General features: G+C 37.8%; 1 protein-coding gene across 4 annotated transcripts in view; it reads right to left on the bottom strand.

Annotated features, from left to right (window-relative positions):
• The window catches only part of CREB5 (cAMP responsive element binding protein 5), a 385,945-nt gene that overhangs the window by 143,835 nt on the left and 219,488 nt on the right, over positions 1 to 22,622 (bottom strand). The window lies entirely within an intron of this gene.

Raw genomic sequence — 22,622 nt, 5'->3', positions numbered from 1 at the left:
CAGTGGGCCCCACTCCAGACTTGCAAATCAGAATCTCTGGGGGTGGAGCCCAGGAATCTGTACAATTGCTTTCCAGAAAATTCTTCTGCAGGCTAAATTTGAAAAGCACTATAAACATTCTCTCCCAAAAGATGTCAGCAAGCCCTCATTCAATGAAGTATCAGTAGTACTAAAACACAAGAAAGAATACAAGACATGGTGTAGAAGAACACATTTATTATAAGCAAATGAGAGAGAGGGTAGAATAAATACATACATACACACACATAAACAGAGGATATTAGAATTATCAAATTCCTAGAAGAAAAATAAATACCAGAAATGTATGGGGAGAGAAATCAAATCACTATATGAGCACAGGCTCTCAGTCTCTGATATGCCAGTCTAGAAACCAGAGATGGTTGCAACTGGAAAATATAAAAATGGAAATCTTAAACCAGAGATTTATGGTCCCATTTTGCCTTAGAGACTCCTTTAGGCTTCACACACAAGGGGAGAGAAATTCCTTCAGGTAATATCATATCCACTATACTGACACACATAAGAAGTGGATTTTAGTAATAGAGGAAATTGTCATCTTTCAACTACACTGATGCCTTCATGTATATCTTCCTCTGCAGCAGTCAATGAGTATTAAATGTTAAAACTGATAGTTAAGCAAAATAGGAAGACAATGGCTAACTCATAAACCAAAAAACTCTCTTGTCCCATCATTATCCTCCTTGACAGAAACAGACAGAACTTGTCTGGATGGAAGGCTCCAGAGAAGCTTCCGCACATCTCACAGTATATTCATTGGTCAGCCCAACAGGTCTGTGTGTGTGTGTGTGTGTGTGTGTGTGTGTGTGTGTGTGGTATATGTGTGTGCAGGTGTGGGTCATCGTTTGCAAGTAAGTGCTTAAAACAAACTTCAGAGAGAGATGACAAGCCAGCTTTATGGTTTGGCCCCCAAAGACTTACTGTGGGGAGCAAAAATCAACAACTTTGCACTGCACAGGTTTCAGCGGGCCAAGTTTAACCACCGCCATTTCCTGCCGAGGCAGGCATGAGAGCACACTTAACCCGCATAGTGTTTGGAACTCCTCTCAGTGGCATAAAATCCTGAGCTGTGGTGAAGCCACCTGGTGAAGTCACTTACCATTAGAGCTTTTTAGGTACTTAGAAGATCTCGGCCTCATAAAAGCCCAGGCCCCTTGAATATCTTGTCCAAACCACCCTAGGTTTTTCTTTCACCTTTTCAGTCAAGGTTGATAGCTGACCCAGAGCAATAAGGCACCATTTCAACTCATTAGACCATCAGAGGAAAAACCTGACTTTTCTTCTGCTTGCTCCCTTCTGTTTCCTCACTGTGATTTTTAGTATGTTCTCTAGCTATCAGGAGGTCTGTGCAGCTGGAAGAGAAGCATATTTTCCTGCTGTTCACTCAGGGGCAGTCCCTGAGGGGCTGGCATGTACAGACCTAATATGAAATGCATTCATAGGAAATGGATCCAAACAAAGACCTGTGTTTCCCTATTACATGATGTTTCTGCCCAAGTACAGCATGTTAGGTTCCTTCACAGCTGGGGTGTTTGCCTATTGTTATAGGAGAAGCAGTGATCATTTATAACATTTACACTTTGTCCGCAACTTTCATATCAAGCCTTCATTATCTTCCCTTAAAAATAATGTATTAGATTTCAACTGTGTAAATGCAAGGGAAGGGTAATGATCCAAGCAGAATCCCCACTACAAGCATAGGTGAATGAGTTTATTTTAAAGCTAAAAGACAGAATGAACTTGAAAAATCAATCAACTGTTGCTTACTAAAGAGAAAAATAAAATTCATAAAATACCAGATCTTTAATTAACTGTGTGATTGTTTCAATAAAGACAGTTTTGTTTATGAAGTGTAGTCTCTCTAAACCTACAATGTAATTTAAATCAACAAATATACAAATAGCCAAGAGAAAAGAGGTGAGAATGATTTGAAAACAATTTGTCTTTCATGCAGAAAAAGGGGAAGGCAGTTTCCAATGACATGCAGACCAGGTTCCATGGAAGCCAGGGCGGGGGGGGGGGGGGGGGGGTGCGGTGGGGGGGCAGGTGGGAAGAAGAAAAAAGGAATATTTATGGAAAATCCTTATCCTCATATTAATTCAAGAAACATTGAGCATCCAGCAAAAATGATATGTATAACTAATAAACAATTATGATATAAAAAAACGCTACTGGAGAATAGTATGATATATCAGGAGAAGGACCACTGGGAATTGATATTCAAGAGGAAGGCGGCAATTAAAGAAGGCTTTACTAAGAAGGCAACATCTGAACTGGGGTTTGGAAGCCAGGAAGAAAAATAGGAGAAGCAGAAGTAGGAGAGAATAAGATCCTTGAAGAAAGGGGCCACGTTTTCATCTTCCACACCTCCCTGCATCCCCACCCCCTCCCCAGTTCAGTGCATAGCGAAAGCTTAATTGGTGCTCAGTGAATGAGTGTTGAAAGTCATTCAGACAGAGAAAACAGCACTGAAGAAGACAAGGAGTTGCCAAAGTGGCTGGTATGTTCAAAGAGGCAAGTGATGAGGCAAGCAGTGGAGAATGGCTAAGGGCAAGGTTTGTGGGGAGAGAGAAAACAGGGAAAGTAAGCTGAGGTCAGACTGTGAAAAAGCTTTGTATCCTTTGTCAAGGAGGATGGCTTTTTCCTCTGGAATTCAGCACTTCCCAGAGTGTATTGTGAGGAACATGAGTTCCACAAAATATTAATTTAAGAATAAGAATGGAAGCAGAAGGCCAGGCTGGTGGCAGGTGGCAGGTTAGAAGAGGAGACATGATCATATATTTAAATAAGCTTGGTGAACATTAGGTTAAACAAAGTTATCCAGGTATTTTACTGAAAAATTTCTCCATTTTTAAGAAAGTGATATTTTATCTCCAAGTCAGTATGGGTAGTACTAATGGCAGAACTCATGTTTGTAATTATGCATTTATTTAGTGATTATTTATCTCTATTTCTCTGAGTAAATTATCAATTCCAAAAAGGCAAGGATTAACTGTTTCTGCTCACCAGTATATCCTCTGTGAATAACACAATGTCTAACACATAGTAGGTGTTCAAAAGTTGCTGAATGAAAAAACGATAGTTTGGCTGGACATAGAATTCTAGGTTCAAAATAATTTTCCCTCAGGTATTTTTTTTATTTTGAGGAGAACTGTGCTTTGTTTTCTAGTCACTAGCATTACTGATGAGAAGTTTGAGGCCCTTTTGAATCCTATTCTTTTATTAGTAACCACAGCTTTTATTCCTTCCTTTAAAAACTTATAAATTTTTTCTTTATTTTTATCAATAAGCTATAAGCCATAGCAGCTATGTAATTTTATGTATATCACATTTTTGGCATTATCATAAAGATAAAACACACCACTGACAGAGGAGAAAGGAGAGCCCCAATAATCTCAATTAATTTGAATGCACTTTTTAAATGAGTTTTTGTTTCAAGGCCACTCTTGCACTTTAGAATTGTTAATATGAAGTTTGGAGCATGGCTGAGGGACTTGGGGAAACATCTACTTGCCCCAGATGTCTTGGGCAGCAGTTTTTTCTATTTATATACTACATATACATAAATATACAAATAAATAAATAAATTATACACACACACACCTAACTTATTTTATTCATATACATATTATATATGGATTATTACAAGGAGAGTCAGATGTATGCACATGGTTTGCCATCTTGAAGTACAGTGTTTGTATTTTTAACTCATCACTTATTAGACATATCAAAATCATACTGAAATTTCAGTTTAATCCAATCCATATTGAAATGGATTTCTTCTGTGTATAAATTAGGAGGCAGCTCAAAAACTAAAAAGAATTGCAAAATATTGTTGTCATAAAATGATATATATTTATAACTTGGTTTCCAGCTCTTTCTGCCAAAGGATACCATAAGGATTAACAGTAAAATGTTGGTCTAAGTCTTTAGGCTTTTTGCATGCAAGACTACTCTGGCTACAGGACAGTGTCACAGCATACTGAAAGAAGAACAACAAAGCTTTTGAAATGGATTTAAGAAAAATGTTCTGCAGCTGACACCTTAAACTTCCTCCTTCATGGCAAAGTGCCTTGCTGCCTCTTTTGAAGCCCAGCTTACTCTCTTTTGCCTAAAATATCCAGCATTCTATCAGATATTTAACTCCAAACACCATTTCCATCTTCTAAAGTGCCACAGGAACCAATTCCAGCTGCTGAGGGGACTTTCCAGATACTAAATAATTGCCTGCAAAGGCTTTACTCATGCGTGTCTAATAAACAGGAAAAATCCCATCCGCCCAGTACACTTGTTGAGTAGGTTGTTTAAAACACTGACTCTCTTGCACATTTGTAAAAGGACTGGGTCAGTAGTTGGTGTACTGAGGCAGATGACCAAATAAAATGTTCATTCTCATTTTGGAGGTCCCTAAACATGAAGACTTCTTATAAATCATAATATATATGTCATATATAAATATATAGATATATAACTTACATATTTATACATAATATTTAGTGCAGTGACTTAAAGTTTAGAGACCTAGCCAACAGAGGAACAACTGAGAAAGCATTCATTTACTGCAAAGAATCTATAGCATATCTTGGTGCTGTTTTATTTTCCTACGACAGGAGGCCGCTATCTCTACCCATGTTTGTCTCCAGTTATTCAGCAGCTGTTAGCCCTTTTCTTATCCCCCTCCCCAAACGAGAGACTCAACATAGCCTTCCCACCACCCCTTGTTTAATCAGCTCAGAGTCTGAGAAAGCCAGGCTACATCCTCTTGGGAACTCCATGAATTACTGGTGGGCCACTTGGCCAGACCTCAGCAAGCTGTCTATTTGATAGTGTCTCCCAGGCTTCTGTGTGCACGAGTGCAGACGTGCTTTGTTCAAGGATGCCTAAGCTCCCAGTGCAGCTGCCAGGACTGACTTCTCTTGCAATGAAGATAATTGGTGTATGCACAGAACAGAAACTCCTGCCTCCTCCATCATTGTTAAGCTAGCCTGTGTGAAACTCCAAATAAAAGTCGATTTAACAAAAGACTGTAAAACAAACACCCAAATCAGTTACTGGGCAGGGGTAGACAGGAGCTATTGTTTTGAGCATAATTCTGTTTACTTGTGGGTTCACACAACCATGGAGTTGGTCATGAAATGACACTCCTGGAATGGAAATTTTATCCTTATTCTTTGGAAAACAAAAGTCATGGGCATGGACAGGAGAAATGGCTCCAAAAAGCAATTAAAAACTCATCGTATCATTTGTCTGGAGCCATAATTATCCCTGGTGTGCAAGCCATGATCCATCCTTATCAGTGCATTTATTTATATTGCATGCTCTGCATTAAGTAGGACAAAGGTGTGGAGTGAATGATGATCATGGTCACTAATACATTTTTTATGCAAGAGTAACCTCAGGTAGACAATAATGTGCCTGCTCAGAGAGCAGACAAGAAATGGAACCAGCAGTCCATCATTTTGTTCAGTGTTCTCTGTATGCAAAGAGATTTATACACACAATAAAGCAATAAAAATATCCTTCAGAATATTTCCGTGAATGAGTTTATGATTGCACCCTAATGAGCCATGCCAACATATATCTAAGCAGCTGGTTTAGGATAGCTGATTGGTTCCACTACTTTATAAAGGAGACACAATGACTAGAATAGAGTTTTCGAGCAATTTTTTTTTAAGTGTAGGCCAAGGGGTAGGTTGGTAGGTTGGGGAGGGAGGGTGGAGAGGAGCAGAACTGCAGAGACAAAGGGGACTCAATTCAGTTCTAATGTCACTAGATGGACTTGTTAAAGCAGGCTCCGGCTTGGCCACTGAATTCCTCTTGATCTGACAGGTTACATTTGGAAACCAACTGTCCAGAGACATCCTCTGGGAACTCTGATTTGGTTACCTATTTTTCTAATACATGGTATGGAAACATTTATTTTACAACCACATCCACTGTATGTTTATGTTTAGCAGGTGCAGGTGATGGGGTTGCTGCCTTACAGATGAGACAGGTGTGTTTTCAGAAGGGATTATGTGTGCTTGGGATCATATCTGCATGGAAACATATTCTATGCATCCCATCAGTTGAAATTCGTATGAAAAGCCTCTTTTCCTCTACTTTTCTTCCCTCCACAATAGTCTCATGTGTTGTCTTATGATTTGACTGACTTGCAATATTTTTCATAAAAGGAAGATACTGAAGAAGGAGTTAAATTTTCTTAGATGCCAATATAAAGGTCAGAAAATTGGCTTTTTATAATCGAAGATGACTGCACTACAAATAAACTCTGCCCTGGAATAAAATGTCAGTAACTTCCCTCTTAGCCTGGTTGGGACATTCATATTTCCCATTTTGCACAGTTTGTATCAGTTACACACCATGCTATTGTGCAAATCATCTGATTTTAACTCAGAATATTGTCTTTCTCATAGCAAAGGAAAAAGTTATTAGGTGCAAATAAATGAGAGTTATTTCTTTTTGGTTGTTCATAAGAATGTTGCATGCAGTGGTATCACTCATAAACCATATTGCCATATTGACTCTGGGAATGAGGAATGCTTTGCCCATGAGGATACACCGAATTTCTTTAGGCATAATGAGTGTCTCAATAAGACTCTTTCCTACCCTCATCTTCAGAAAGTATTTTATCTATTGTTTTTACTTTCAGCTGAACTAACTAAAAAAGTTAAATTTATGTCCAGAGTCCAGTTTTCATCAATAGTGCCTTACTGGCTATTGTCATGAGTAATTGTAATGATACTGTTATGTAAGCAACCCACAAAGGGGTACAGCTGGACTGAATTTTAGACAAGTGCCCCCTAAATGCATCTCCATTTCTTTTCTCTTCTAATTGATAGAAATATCATTCAATAGGCTCAAGTACTTACATTTAAAAAATGTTTTAGAATGTGTTAATGAACTTTTGGCTTTGATGGGGATTAATTAAACCCTGGTTGTTATTCTTATTATGGTCTTTGCACATAGACAAAAGTTAGGACAGGTAGAGCTTCCAGATTGCATTGTTGTGTAAAACAAAGACAAAACAAAAACAAAGCAAAAACTCCTACTCATTCATTTGCAGGTATGACATCATTATGAAATGTAAACTCACACATATCATGATTAATAGAAACCGTTAATGCTTTGTTTTATTTAAAGACTCTTTGGTGTAAGTTTTCAGACAGACAAAAGTTTAAAGAGTAATTAACAATAAAAACCTAAGTACCAAAATCGTGTGACTATAGACTATCTAATGTTAAAAGAACACATGGGATGTGAACAGTTCCCAGGAATGTGTTGTTTTAATTTGTCTGATTTTTCTCAAACTATTCAAATTCGGTTAGACAATATCCATCATATCATTGATAAGTTTTCACAAATACCTAGGGTACCTAATGGTTTTCTTGGTTTCACTGGATATGGCTGGTAATTGTAGGTCTGCTTTTGTTATGTAGCTGTATTCCTATTATGTTAATGTATGTGTGCAATTTAATTAGTAGTTTAAAACCTATACATGCTTATGTTACTCTACAAAAAGATATGTCAAAGAAATAATCAATCTTCCCATGTTTTCTTCCGTCTGCTACTTCTATAGCTTTTCTTCTTCCTTCCTAATTACAACCCTTTAGAAGAATTAGTGCCTCATATAGAAAATTACCGAGTATCACAATTCTTCCAAGTGGTAAAGATACCTCAAGACAAATGCTGGGCATAGAAGCCACAGGGCATAAATCTGCAAAGAAGTAAAAAGCTAACCTTTTCAAACAATATTGCTTCTCTCTCACTTACCAACTTTACATTTCCCTGTATGGCCCCGGAAGATGACTGGTTAGCCAGAGACGGGTAAGATTCCTCAAGGGAGGAACAACCTAAGACAGGCACAGTCGCAGGGGGGCCATCAGGTGAGAAATTGGGGATCAACAGAGGTGAGGCTTAGAACTCACCCCTCCTGTTTTGAGAGAAATCTTCTGCATCCATGGATGTTTTGTTGCCCTTGTCTAGCTTGGATTAATACTTAGTCTATAGGCACAGACCTGATCATCTACATTTGCCCTCTTACAGCAAAAAAACTAAATTATGTTTTCTACCTTTATCTTGCATCTACCTACCACTTCAGCATTTTATTAAAAATAATAATAATAATAATAAGGGAGAAATGTGGGACTCACATATAAATCAAGTATAAAAATCAAACGAATAATCATATCTGACTTGATTGTTTATAGTTCATGATGCGTGATCAAAACAGAAAGTTTCTATGATATGACTGCCCTTGCACTGTTCACCATGTAAGAACTTATTCACTATGTAAGACCTTGTTCACCATGTAAGAACTTGTTCTTTATGCTTCAAAAGATTGGAGACTGTTGAGATAAAGGCTTGGGGTTGATTAATGACTGTGCATTGAGTCCCCTATACAGAATTTTATTGTTGTTAACAACCATTTGATCAATAAATATGAGAGATGCCCTCTCAAAAAAAAAAAAAACCTAAGTACCCACCCCTCAAATAAATAAAATGTTATGAAGAGTACTGAACCCTCCCCTTGGAAACCCTCTGGGTCCTAGTCACCACCCTTCCCAGCTAGTGTCTTGGCTGTTGGATGTGGCAATTATTATCCCTATGCCTGTCTTCCTACTTGTCCCCATTTGTGTGCACTTTCAAACCTCCCACTTTTCAACCAGAATGCCTAGTTGGGATCCACTGTGATGCCTGGTTATATGGGAGATATTGAAATACAGTAGTTTTTCTTCAGTTTGAAAGAATATTGCCCATATGCCACCCTGTGTCTCCAATCCATTTGTAATCCCCTTCTCCAAATGTACAAAATGGGGTACAGTGAAGGTAAATGAATTACCCAGGGTCATATGTCATCTCAGTAGCAGGATAAAGAAGAAAACACAGCACAGAGGGTTCCCACTCATGCCTCCCACTAGCCTATGATGCTGTTGTGCTCTGGTTCTTCATAATATATTTATAAGCGCTCCACAGTATGCAATACATCATTATGTATTGATTTAAGCTGTGCCATTTGCAAGCCTCAAAGTGCTTTACTGTATTACATACATAAAGGAATCAAATCACTTCACTAGCTGCTGACCGGCAGGCAGCAGTTAGAAGGCCTGATTCTTAGAGTAGTGTCAGCAAATCTCCATAGCAAGCTGACAACCAGAAGAGGAGTGAATAGCATTGACTCCTGTAAGAATCAAGCTTTGGCTAATTGCTGAGGGAATATGTGCTCTAGGGTATCTTAGATTTTTAACCATTTGGATAGTGAGAGAATCTTATTTGTATAAATCAGTGTTTTCATGAGAGGTCTGTTGTATCTATAATGTATATTGGCTACTGGAAATGAAAGACAGCTTTAAACAATGCAGTAAAGGCATGTAAATAGGAAAAACTCCACACACTCTTTTATGAAGCTTCAAGTGACAGGCACCTGTCGGTTTCATTAAAATGATTTTGGAGCCAAAAGAAATTCAAGTGGTCAGGACTTGAGATTGTAAAACTCACTCCAAAGGCTATGGTGTGCAGAAGCCAGTGGTACTAGCCTTGTGACAGCCAATTGCTAAATATTTAGAAATCCTGTAAGCAGTTCTTAAACTGTTGGTAGGTGGAAATGGACAGTGGTGGGAGCACAGAAGTCAGTAAATCCTGTAAATCAGGACTTTCCACTGCAGGAAGCTGGTTTGCCAGCATACCACTGCCTCTACACATCCTTTGGGGTGATGGCGTTGGCACTGACCCTGATTTTTACTGGATTCTAAACAGACTCATTTGAACAGCCTATGGATTCATTCACAGATAATTGTTATGGAAAAACATCTTTGTACCTGACTGGCAAATAATGTGAGGTGATGTCAATCGTGTTCTCCTGGATGAGTGGAAAACTCATATTGTCCCAAAGTATAAATCAGGAAATGGTTATCATGGAAATAGCTACTTCTAAAGAAATAAAATAAATGTATAATGAATGTTTTTACCCACATTTAGTCAAGCTCAATATAACACTATTCGCCTTCATGCTGGAAATCTGAAAGGGCATTGACAAGTTACAGAATTACTTCTGTTCCTGAGAAAAACACCAGCACCTCAAAATCCCATCAACTCAAAGGGCCTCAAAGGGAAAAAAATGGCAAACGTTCATAGAGATTAGGGAAAACACCCAGTTCTACTTTTCAAATGGTGACTCTAATTATTTATGGATGACTCTTCTAGAATAAAATTTGCTGTTAAAGTGGTACCTTCACAACTTTTGATTAAAAGAAATATTTTCTATTCAGTGTTGACATTTTGCATGGAAACTATCCCAGGTAATTATTCCAACTCCCTGCCAATTCAAACACATTGGGTTACTTATTTTCCTAATTTTAGTTTCTTCCAATTTTAGTCCCTTCCTAATTCGTGTTTCACTCATGTCTGGGGGTACAGGGCTTAATGCTGTACCCAATCTCTTTGAAAAAGATTTTCACACATAGAAGAAACAAGATTGAATTTGGAATATCCATCACCACATTTTTCATTTTTCGGGCATGTGTGCAAAGGCAGCTGGACATCAGTCACCTTTTATTGAATTAGATATTCCTCTGTACTGACATGACAGCCTGCAAATGAAACTACATATTTAGGTAGCATCACAGGAATCCCGAGGGATCCCCATAATCCCAATTATGATCATCTCATTAGCAAGGGGCCCCTAGACCTAAGAGAGTTCATCTCAGATGGGCATGTGTGGGAGGATAGTTATGTAGTAATAACTTACTGAGCATCTAATCTATGTACAAAACACCTTGCATATATTCTCTCTAATCCTGACAATCTTACTGCAAGATACTATTATTCCCATTTTATAGATGGGGAAACTAAGGCTCAAAGAAAGTAGAGGGACCACACAGAAAGTTTAGGAGACAAAATTCAGGTCAGCTCTAGCTAGCTTCTTTCCATTATACCACCTGTCTCAGTTAAGATATAACGCTATCTTAGCTAGACCACAGGATAATATTTTCCCTTTTATATCTGCTTTCTACAAATAGTCATGGTTCTGCCATTTATAAAATTAGAACCATTAAGGATTTAGGTTACTAGAATAAATTTCTTTAAAACCATAATGTGAAAACATTTCCATTATAGCTTTAAAGCAATTGAAAATGGGAGCTTTCACATTAGGAATAAATAATGAATTATGAAACACTATCCTTTTGTTCTAACTATAATAACTACTATTGAGGTTAGAAAACTTGTTGCTTAACATATTAGATATGAGGAATTAACATAAAATTTGAATGTTAATTTGTTATAAATCTACCTGTAAGATAAACTTATTTACTAATTATTTTGGGAGCTAGAGATTACTCCATAGCCAAAGTACATACTTGGGCTATTTTTACCAATTTGCATAATAATGTCAATGTCTTTTACTTTTAACCAGAAACAGCAAGTAGGTCAAATGTTATTTACCCTGTTTTACAAATAAGGAATTGAGGCTCTGGCAGTTATAAAGTAGAGCCAGAATGGGATTCAGCTCTTAGGATCTCATGTGGTGCTTTCCCTACCATACCGCACAGAACAGTGAAGACACAGCTGTAGCACTTTTGAGAAAAGTGTAACAATTCTTACCTCAAAATGTCACCTGCACAGTTCATAATGCAAACGGCACCTTGAATAGGTACGTTTTGATGGGAGGAAAGAAAGTGAAGCAAATGTTATGTTTGGCATAGGTTGCTATCCAGTGCCTGGTGGATGAAAGAGGACCAGAAAAAGTTGAGCCAAAAACAGAAAGGACCAAAGTCTTCCTAAACTTGTGTTTCAAGTTCATTTAGGGCTTACTGTGTATGTGGCTACCAGTATGCTGCTAGGATATTAATAAGGCCACTTTTTAAATCTATCCACGGAGGAACACCCTTCCATGTGTCCCTTCCCCCAAGAATGCAGTACAGACTTTGTATTATTTTTAGCATAGTTTCCACATATCCTAAAAAGACAGCAACATAGTATTCTTCTAACTCAGCCTGTGGTCACTACTGTGATTTTCCATAAATTTTACTTGCCCACACTACAGTATATTTGTTAAAACATATATTTGTTTTACAGGTTAATTTGCCAGGAGGTACAAACCTGCTTTTCCTACTAATTGAAAAAAAAACAGTAAAAGCAAAATCATGTCCTCCAGCAATGAGCTGTCTTTGTATTCCCATTCTCTCTATTACCACCAATGCCAACTCTGGATTGCTGCCACTACTGAAAATAACTTGTAAAAGGGTTTTGTTCCCATTTTGCACAGCACTTTGTTTTTCCAAACCACAGACTCATGCCATCTTTATGTGAACCAAGTAAATCCATCAGAAAACTTGAGTCCAATATGCCAACACTCAATAATTCAAGAGGATTAAAATCACCATTTGTTTTCTCTTTTTTTAAAAAAAAAAGAGAATTGAATTTGTGATGTAAAAAGCCATCTGCCATCAAAGGTGTTTTCCCATCTAGGTAAATGCATACTTACTTTGGATATTCTTTTTCTTTGTTATTAAGAAATATGTGTTCCAGAAATTTCTGATTTATTTTGTATTATTGAACAACATAACCTCCTGGTGACTTGTTTACTATTAATCTTAACATTAATTTCCTATGGAAAAAAAATATGCTAGACTAATTCTTCAGAGCCTGGTGTTTTGATGTTGTAGTATTCCACATAAAAGGTTTGAGACTACCTGGATCTACACGATTGAAACAGCGTAACTGTAGCCAAGCAGAAGCAATCAGTTCAGGCAGCTAAATGATGTGTAAATGGAAATGGCCACACAATTGATTTGAACAAGGCAATCAATACTGCCTATGAAGACAGCAAAAAAAAATGAGTGGATAAGCTGGGCTATGTCCCACACAGTGGCTGCAAGTTGATACAATTTACAAAGAATATGTAAGACAGAAAACCTTGCTCCAGAGAATCTGGATCTCTATATATATGTGAGATGCCCAAGATGGCACCTGGCTCAGAAAAGGTATTTAACAAATGTTATTTTTTCCTCACTCTATTCTGGTCACAGAATTTTTCTAGTATTTAATTGGACTATTCATTTTCAATAATCATCATAGCAGATATTGGGACTATTGGTATACAACTCAACTGGGGGAAGCAGGTGTAAATGGTAGACAAAGAAAGTTACCTGTTGGCTTTGCATGTTCTGTGGGACATGGTCATCTGCTGGCACATTCTAAAAGGAAATGGTTAGATGGTTTTCAATTAAGAGAGCTTCTTCTGTTACACTCTACTGTTCTTGATATTGTCCTAAGTGTTTTCTAGTAATAGGCTGGTTAATTAGCTCATAATTTCTAGACTATTATAATTCTGATATTTCATATGTAGCAATAATGAAAAAGTCAGTAATTTGTTCCAAAACATTATTTCTCTCTCTCTCCATCCATAATTCTATCTATCTACTCATTCATTCTTTTACTCATTTAATTATTAATTCATCAAATAACTGTCAAATAGCTTATATTTGTAAGGCACTACAGAGGATATCAGAGATAATAAGATGTGGTCTATTTCTTAAAAACAGTTACAGTTTAGTGGGAAGCTGGTGAAAACAAGTCTGAAATGAAAAGGCAAAGCTATCCCTTTGGATCCTGAGTGAAATACATTCCATTGTGTTGAATATTCTCTGTGGTGACTTGGAGGATGACCCACACTTGCGCCATCACCAAGGTCAGGGCTTGGCAAACTTTCAAGTGCCATCTATGCCAGCCATAAGGCCATACGGTCTCTATTGTAACTTTTCTATTCTGCAACAATAGATAATATGTCAATGAATCAGCATGGCTGTGTTCCAATAAAACTCTATTTGTAGACATTGAAGTTTGATTTCATGTAAGTTTTACATATCACAAAATACCATTCTTCTTTTGATTTTTCCAATCATTTAAAAGTATAAAAACTATTCTTAGCTTTTGAACCACATGAAAACAGTTGGCATGCTGAATTTGGTCCAAGAGCTGCAGTTTACTAAATCCTGTCCTAGGTTGAAGGAAGGCGATTTGGTGGCTTCCCTCCTCTGAAAGATCTTGCTGGTAGCCAGGTGTCAAGGAACTTCAATTACCCACTTTGTATATAGCTCACCTTTGACCACATAAGTGAAGTCAGCCATATAATCTGTGCCTTCCAGGGAAAGAAAGCACTGTGGGCTTTCTGCACATCTACAGAAAAACATTCCCTTTCACTTTGTCGTCATAACTGCCTGATCACTACTGAAACCCAGTAGTGTTCTATTTGGGCTCACAAAAGACATGATTTCATTGGTACATCAAAATTATTCATGGTATAGCTTTAATTAGAAAGAGCAAAAGAAGAGAAACTTCAGAAAAGCACAGGTTTCCTTTACTTTGTAATAAAAGGATCGTCAAGCATGTTTTGGAAATTCACAGAAATATCTTAATAGCTCTTGATAACCAAATATTTAATAGAACTTTTTCAAAATCAGCATCTTATAGCTCATGAGGTCTAGCTTTAATGGCAAAGTGTCTTGTTCATTGTTCTCCTATCAGTGTTCTGGTTTATGAATTGAGTCAGACACTCCTTTTCTAAGCTCATAGCCCATTATCTTTCTATCTCCTTTTCAAATGAAGTATTACTGAGAGAAATCACACATTTTGGGGTTAATCTGTGGTCCTTTTTCAACATAAATTCTTTATGATCCTGATTAGCTTTTACCTTACTACTAGAACAGTGTCCAAATCCTCTCAGCCCCTTTTACCAGGTATAAATCTAATTATCTTGTATTCAACATATTTTATGTTAAAAATAACAAACCTCAAACTTGCTATAGGGATCTCCAATATCCCTTCCAGCTCTACTCTGTGAAGCTATGATTTTCATAAGATTTCAACTAGGTCTGCTGTGTCCAATACAATATCTGCTAGTTATGTATGATCATTCACTTTAAAATTAAAATTGAATAAAAGTAAGTAAGATAAAAAATTCAGTTTCTCAGTCACAGTGCCATATTCCAAGTGCTTAAAGCCACATTTCCATCACTGTAGAAATTGCTACCGGACCATGCTGATGTCAATGGAAAAAATAGGAAGACAAGCAGTTGTGACTTGTCAATCTTCTTGATTGATTTATATCAGTTAAAAATATCTGACCAACTTGGCTGACTACTTCTCCAAAATAAAATAACAGATTTTTTTGAATTACAAGTATACTAACAATGTGTTAGTATTAGAAAGCTTTGCCCTCTAATAATAGGTTAGGATGCTTTTCTCTGTATGTCTTCTATCTCCCATGTTTAGGACCAGAAATTAGCAAAGTAATTTTAATCATACCACCTATGGTCAACAGATGCCTTTTTAGGGAGGTATCTAGTATTCAACCTACCTCCCTCTTTTGGGGGGAATTCCTGAGTGAGATCTTAGGGGAGCACAATCGAATGTTCTACTCTAGTTTATGGTTCTGGGGCAAGTGAGGCCAAGAAAGGGCAGACTGAATCATTTGTGCCTCTTTGTGATGGTGTCCAGTAGTGATGGTAGTCAGGCCCAGTAGCAGCAGCTGATATCCTGGCCAGGCTGTTTATGCTACAAGCTTCCTAGGCTATCTGAAACTACTCTGATCTCTGCCCCCTTTATAATTTTGATCTGCTCCAGCCTCTGGCTAATTACAGGAATCCAAATATCCCTTGATCCCTTTTCCTGCTCTAGATAACAGGAGTGAGCTTTTTCTTCTCATTACCAACAATCTCCATTGATATATCATCCATGTTACCATCATGGTATGTTATTTCCATAATCTATAAATATTTTTTTCAGGTTAATCTAGTTTTCAGCCAAAGAAATAGATCCCATATGCAAAGGATTTTATTATTGTTGCCATGGCTGTACCATGGGCTACTTTTTGGAAAACTTACAATCATTATTAATTACAAAATAAATAATGTAGCAGCCCAATTTAAAAAAAAATCTCTTTTGCCAAAGGGTTACTTCAGCTTACAAACAAAGATGGGAGAACATAAAGAACACACATTTAAAATTCTTCCAACCTGCCCTTTGGGTCTCTGTGTCAAAAACGTTCTTCCTTCTCTGAAAGATTTCTTTCTTCTAGGTTTAAAAGCTTTGTTCTCTGTTATCCCTGGTTCATGCTATCATGGTAACCAGCACTATCTCTCTTCAAAACACATGAAAAAATCCTGATCCAAAGGCACTCAGAGGATAGCCTTTTGCCCTGTTAACACAGTCATACTCGAATCTGTGCAAATGGGGATGGCTTTGAAAGGTAAAGTATGTGTCATCTTGAATGGTTCCTTCAAAATACTTCAGGAGATTACAGCATTGGGCCTCCATCGAAAGGTGTGGCTGATGGTTCTCTTTGCCGCTTCTTCTTGGTTTTCTTGGGATCTCTGGATTGAAATATTGCTCATGGGAAAACAAGATTGTGAGGGTTTCTCTTTGAAGAGGGAGCTACAGGTTTTTCTAACTCTCTGGCAAAGACATGTCTCTCCAAACAGAAGTAGCAGCATTTGCATATCCACCTATTTCCTGGTACATGTCAGCATCACAGGAACACTGATCATGTGCCAGCACAGTTCTTCCTCCGGCCATAAAGAAAAACAAAAATTTCTAAACAATCATAACATAAGAATAAACATTCTCTCTCTCTCTCTCTTCTTTCTTTTTCTCTTTTCCACATTTCCATATTTTATAATCTACATAAGTTCTGTTACATACAAGCATACTATATATATATATATATATATATATAGGACAGATTCTAGGATCAGAAAAAAACACCCTGATTTGTCACAATATTATATCATCTCAGTAACAACCAGCTCTGTCCAAAACCTACATGCAAACCAGACACTTGACAAGGTTTCCCAGAGAGAAGATAAAGTCACCATCAGCTGAACAACTATAGATTTCTGCTAGCAACCTGGGAGACGGTGTTTTCAGCCACTTCTTCCACGTTATGAAGATTCAAATATAATTAGGATTTTTATCACAGCAGTAATTATAGTATCAAGAGACCCACGTTTATAGGATAAGATGAGAAAATTATTCTTGGCCATGGACTGCTGGAGGAATTGCCCCCACGTCCCTTCATGTGTCTGTGTTCTAATAAACATGCACTGCCTGGATTTTGCACAATAAGTGCAACTGCTCATCATTCAAAGGGAGAGCAATATAATAAAATCGGTACAAAACCACACTGGTGGGAACACAAAACTAGCTTTTTGGAAAAAAAGAAACACATCTAATATTGAGGGTCAGTAGTCCTCTTAATCCTAACAGATAAAAAAATTTAGATGCAAAAATATGAACTAGAATCTTCTGGCTTTTATTTATCTTTTTAACCATCAGGAATATCTGCCAATGAAATCTCAAATTGGATCATAATTTTTAATCCCTTCACCTCCCTTCCCCTTCCTCTCCCCCTAGGTCCACACACATATGACATCCTTTGTGTCTTAGTTTGCAGCAGGGTGAATGTTGGGGTTTGAAGAAGGGTTTATTTGTCTAGCTAGAGTTGGTATTTCTGCCATAATGAGGATCAATTTCATTGATAAAGTCTGGCCCCACCAAATGGGTTCACATTTGAATAATCTTAACTTCCCATTGGTAAACCACTTTGGTGCTATTCTGGAAAGCCTGAGGGAAAGGACTCAGGAAGAAGGACGATCAGCCATCATTCAGCCCAAGGCTGTGTGTGAGGCACATCTACCACCAATACACTTAGCTCCAGAGTGCGCTGCACTGCTATCTTACACAGGTGTGCCTCTAGCTCAAAGTAGTGATGATGGTGGTGGCAATAAAACCTGATACTTCTTGAATCTTCCTATGTGATAGGCACTTGTTTTATCTCCTTTAGCCTCATGACACCTGTTAAAGTACATACTTTTATTATCTCCCATTACAGATAAACACAGAGGACTTAATTAGCCTTTCTGAGTTCAATATGGTTCCGTTCAATTTAGAGAAGATATGTGTCTGAGAGGATGTGACTGTATGTTGTGGGGGGTGGCATAAGGTCACTATGGGAATGGGGTGAGCACTACAACTGAGTGGAGAATGAAATGTTTAGAATGCAATAGGAGTGCTAAATACACAAAAACACCTAGAAATTCAACCCAAACACTGCAGTCTTTTCAGACGCCTTGGACAAATATGCCCTAAAATTAGCTGGATGATTTCCTTTGGGGATTTGCAAGTGTTCTCAGAAATTCTCAAGAAAGCTAAGAATCCCAGATTTATGACTGTTGGATTCTTAGACAAAGTCACGTTATTATATAAATTGAGTGAGAAAAAAGTTCATAAAGTCTGAGAGTTCGACACAGTTGCTGCTGCAAACCTTCAGAACTTGACAATTAAGAATTGAATGTTGAGAAAACAGGATTTCTCATGAGTTGTCTAGAACTTTGGGGAACAGCTAAGCCAGGGTGTGTGTGTGTGTGTGTGTGTGTGTGTGTGTGTGTGTGTGTAAGAGGAAGTCAACTCCTCAAAAGTAGAGCACCAACATGAAAAATAAGGATTAAAATCTACCTCCTTCCTGTCTCTTTCTGGCAAATTTTGAACAAGATTGATACATACTCTGGGCAAAAGTTTTGCCATGCTCGTCTTCATCCACCTCAACAAAAATGCTAATTATTGTGTATGTGCATTTCCATCTGCTCCTATCTGTATTCTGGTTGCGTACAAAAACTCACAAGGACAGTTTGGTCAGCTAGAACTACAAATCTCTTTCTTAACAGTATTGGGATGAGACTACTACATGAGCTATCAGTTAGAACATTTTCAGCAAAAGGAATGAAATTCACATCTGAAATGTACATCGTGGCCCTGACAAGTGCTGTCCCACTTCAGGCCAACATGTCTACTCCTTGACAAATATTAACAGGCTAACTGGCAAGTCATACCATAGCACTTACATGGAGAAAAGGCCTTTGTATGTGAAATACCAAAATAAAGTTCAGCCTGAACTTAAAAAAAAAAAAATGAAGTTGGTAAATGCATGATTCTATTGCATTAAATAGCTATGCTAGTATTAGTAACAGCTTCTCACTTTCTGGAGTTTTAATTATGTCTCTTGGGACTGGGAGAGGGTGAGGGGGTGGGGTATAGATTTTAACGGCTTATTTGGTTGCTGTCCCTACCTTTACTGCTGTTGAACTAAAAAATCTCCACAGGCTAAAATTCTTTACATTGCAAATAAAATAGTTTTTCCCTGGTTTTTATCAGCATAGGTCCCATAAGGAACCAACAGCCGGTTTATGTCAATGAACAAGACTTATTGTTTTCAGATTTATTTTTTTATAGCCAAAAAAAAAGTTGGTGTTGAGCTTAAAACAAAGGCAACAAAGAACAGTGAAGACTCTAATTTGGGGTTCCAGCACAATTGCTGGGTTGAATAAAGGCCATCTTGCACCCAACTATTTGTGGGAGAGCTCATTAATTTTGGTGCTCTTCTCAAACTTGTTTCACATTATGACATGCACACACACGAACACATAATACACATGCACACACATGCTCTTCTTTTAACCCAAAGGGCAGATGTGTTTGCTGTGTGGGTACTTCTGGTTTCTACGATCCATCCATAAAAACTAATGGGATAAGGACTGGAGGTCAGAGAAGCAGAACATAAAGAACAAAAGGGAAATCCTGAAGGATTTAGGATTATTTTTATCTGCGACAACAACAAGGTGACAATACTCCTTGCTAACCTAGGTTTATAAAATCTTCTCTTATTTTAGTGGAATTCACCATCCTTTCTCCTAGAGAAAATTATGTAACTAGAAATGTGGGAGACCCAAAGCACATTTTTTTCCAGAAATAAATGTCTGTACTTCTCCACCTCCACCCTTGCCATGCCTGAAGGTAAGTCCCTTCTGATAGAATGGAAAGAATATGAGTTGGAAGACAAGAAATCCATGTGGTAGTCTGGCCCACCACAAATTTTCTATGTGGCTTTTGGCAACTAAACTCCTTTGTGCTATAGTTTCTTTATTTGAACAATGAACTTTCCAAGGAGCTTATCTGGATTTGATATTTCTTAATTCCTGCTTTTCTTTTTGAAATTTTAGCCCCACCTTCCATAACCCAAAGATGGTCCCTCCAGCCACCACCTGATGGGGATTTTTGCTATGGTCCTTCACACCCAGCTTCTGGATTGTTCTCTTTGAACTTATTAGTCATCAGGTCCTGATATTGATGGGAACCGCCTGGAACAAATAATCTCCTCCAGGGTACTGACTAATGTTAACCCAAGGTTGTTGGTCCCCAGGAACATTGCATGTCCAGTAGGAATTCTTAGAGGCCAAAATGTGCCTTCTCTAATAATGGAATCTTGGCCCTGGACTTGATGTGGAGAGGAAGGAAGGGTTTGGGTGAGGTCTTTCAATATGACACTTATCAACCATTTGGAGAAAGCCAACATTCTGAAAGGAACCCCAGATATGCCAAAGATTTAGAATCAGGACAAACAGAAAAATGTATTTGAGAATCAGACTTGATTTTAAAGCACTGTCCATAAAGCTTTGAGGAAAAATAGTACTAGATATTAAAACTCCTTCTCAGGGCTATGCTGCTACAGTGACCAATGAACTGAAGGTGAGGAAATAATATTCTCCTAGCACACTGGGGAAGGGGGTCCTGCTCTGTGGAGCTAGGTAGGAATTGTCAACTTGATGAAGGGGAAACATATGAGTTTCATGCATTTACAGGAAGTATATAATTTTAAAATGCTGTCCTGTCACATTCCCAATATTAAGGCTCATTTTCTTACAGCATGTGGCCAGCTCACACTTTGTAATCTCTTTTAATTATGGAGCTTAATGTATGAAAGTTACTTCCATAGTTCTTCCTCATGATCACCATAAAATAAAAAAAGCTCTCAATCTAATTTTCCTTAATCCAATTGTTACAGATGTTCTGTCATTTGATAGAAGTAATATAAAACAAGCAATTCTTTTCCAAATGGTGAAATGAACAGCCAAATATCTGTACTTTCAGGCAGTTGTTGAAATCGTTATTTCTGCATTGTTGTTCTGAAAGGTGTTTAATAAACTTTTCACCAACATCAGTGTTTCTGGCATTCTTTCAGTCCATGTGTGATCAAAGGCAAAATACTTCAAAATTGTTGTCATTGAACTCATGTGGTAAAAGTGGAAAACTTCTACATAGTGTCAGCTAGGTGAAGGTTGCTCATCACAATTTTTGCTACTAGCAGCCTGGGTGGAGAAGTAGGCTCTGTGGCTCAGGCTCTTGATTTACTAGCTAGAACATCACCATCTGGGGCTGAGCTGACAGAACAGGGCACTGTGCTCACTTGCCTGTGATGCTCTAGCACAGGGAATCCCTGAGGTTAACTGTGTCAACCGAATTCTTCCCAGACCTGACACTGTGAGGCGAGGCTCAGGCTTTACCCAGACTGGAGATAAATGGGAAATACAGAGAGATTATTTTCCTTTTTTTTTGCCCATTCAATTTGTGTGTGTATGTGTGTGTGTGTGTGTGTGTGTGTGTGTGTGTGTGTGTGTGTTCACCCATGCATGTGTGTATGTGTTGTTAGGTTTTTGCAGCAGTAGGTGCATAGAAGAACACAATCACGACCAGCTGTAATTGAGAAGCAACTGTTCTGACTCCACAGCATCACTGCTGGCCTCAGGACTGAAGTGCTGTAAGTGTCAAAAGAACCTCATTATAAAAAACTTTTGCCTGTTACAGTACAAACTTAGTGGAGAACTAGGTTCTCCTCCATAGCCGATGAGACAGGACATCAGGATTCCCTGTCATTGCTCTTGATGAGCATAAGAGAAGTCTTTGTGTGGTCCCTGAGCCCATGTTTAGTGCCCAGCCTGCATTCTTCAGGCTCCAGTGGGAAGCCAATAGCAAAGAATGATGGATGCTTGGTTTTCAATTCACTAATATACTATGCAAAATTGAAATATAGATTCTTTTTATTGAATTTGGATATACGTTCATTGCTTGTTTTTGAGAAATAGTGTGTAGTTGAGATAGAACATAATAAATACCATAAAAGTCTGTATTTCTGCTTCTTAGTTCATATCTCTAACCAAAATACTCCTTAAATTTCTGTTGACATTTTAACACAGCACATTTGTTTTAAGGAATTTTATTTTGTTATATTCTGATTTCTTTTAATAAGAGACTCCGGTTTACATCAGAATATTGGACTTATTTTTAGAAAATGTTGAAGGCCAAACAAAGATAAGACTAAGGCCTAGAAACTTATCTGACCCTAGTTGAGTACCAAGAGAAACTGGACGCATTATGCTGAGTCGTTATTATTCAAATGGTCCAGAGAAACAAATGTATGAAGCATTCATGAAGGCTACTGGGCTTAGGTATGGGCATCACATGTTCTAAGCTCAATATATTCCATTAAAAAATTTTTTTTAAAGCATAGTCAAATGTATTCCAAGTGAGTAGATTTGCTAATTTTCTTTTCATGCAATATATAATCAGAGCAAAAAAAATCCATACAGACATTTCACCTCTTTGGAATTTGGGAAAAAGTACACAAAGTATTCACTACTTAGGATCTAAACTCCTTTCCAGAGGAGATAAAATGTCCAGGCTTTGTTTTCTGA

The sequence above is a fragment of the Manis pentadactyla genome, chromosome 7 (assembly GCF_030020395.1).
Source record: "Manis pentadactyla isolate mManPen7 chromosome 7, mManPen7.hap1, whole genome shotgun sequence".
NCBI classification, from domain to species: domain Eukaryota; kingdom Metazoa; phylum Chordata; class Mammalia; order Pholidota; family Manidae; genus Manis; species Manis pentadactyla.
The sequence above is the reverse complement of the archived record's forward strand: the minus strand, read 5'-3'. Positions and strand labels throughout refer to the sequence as shown.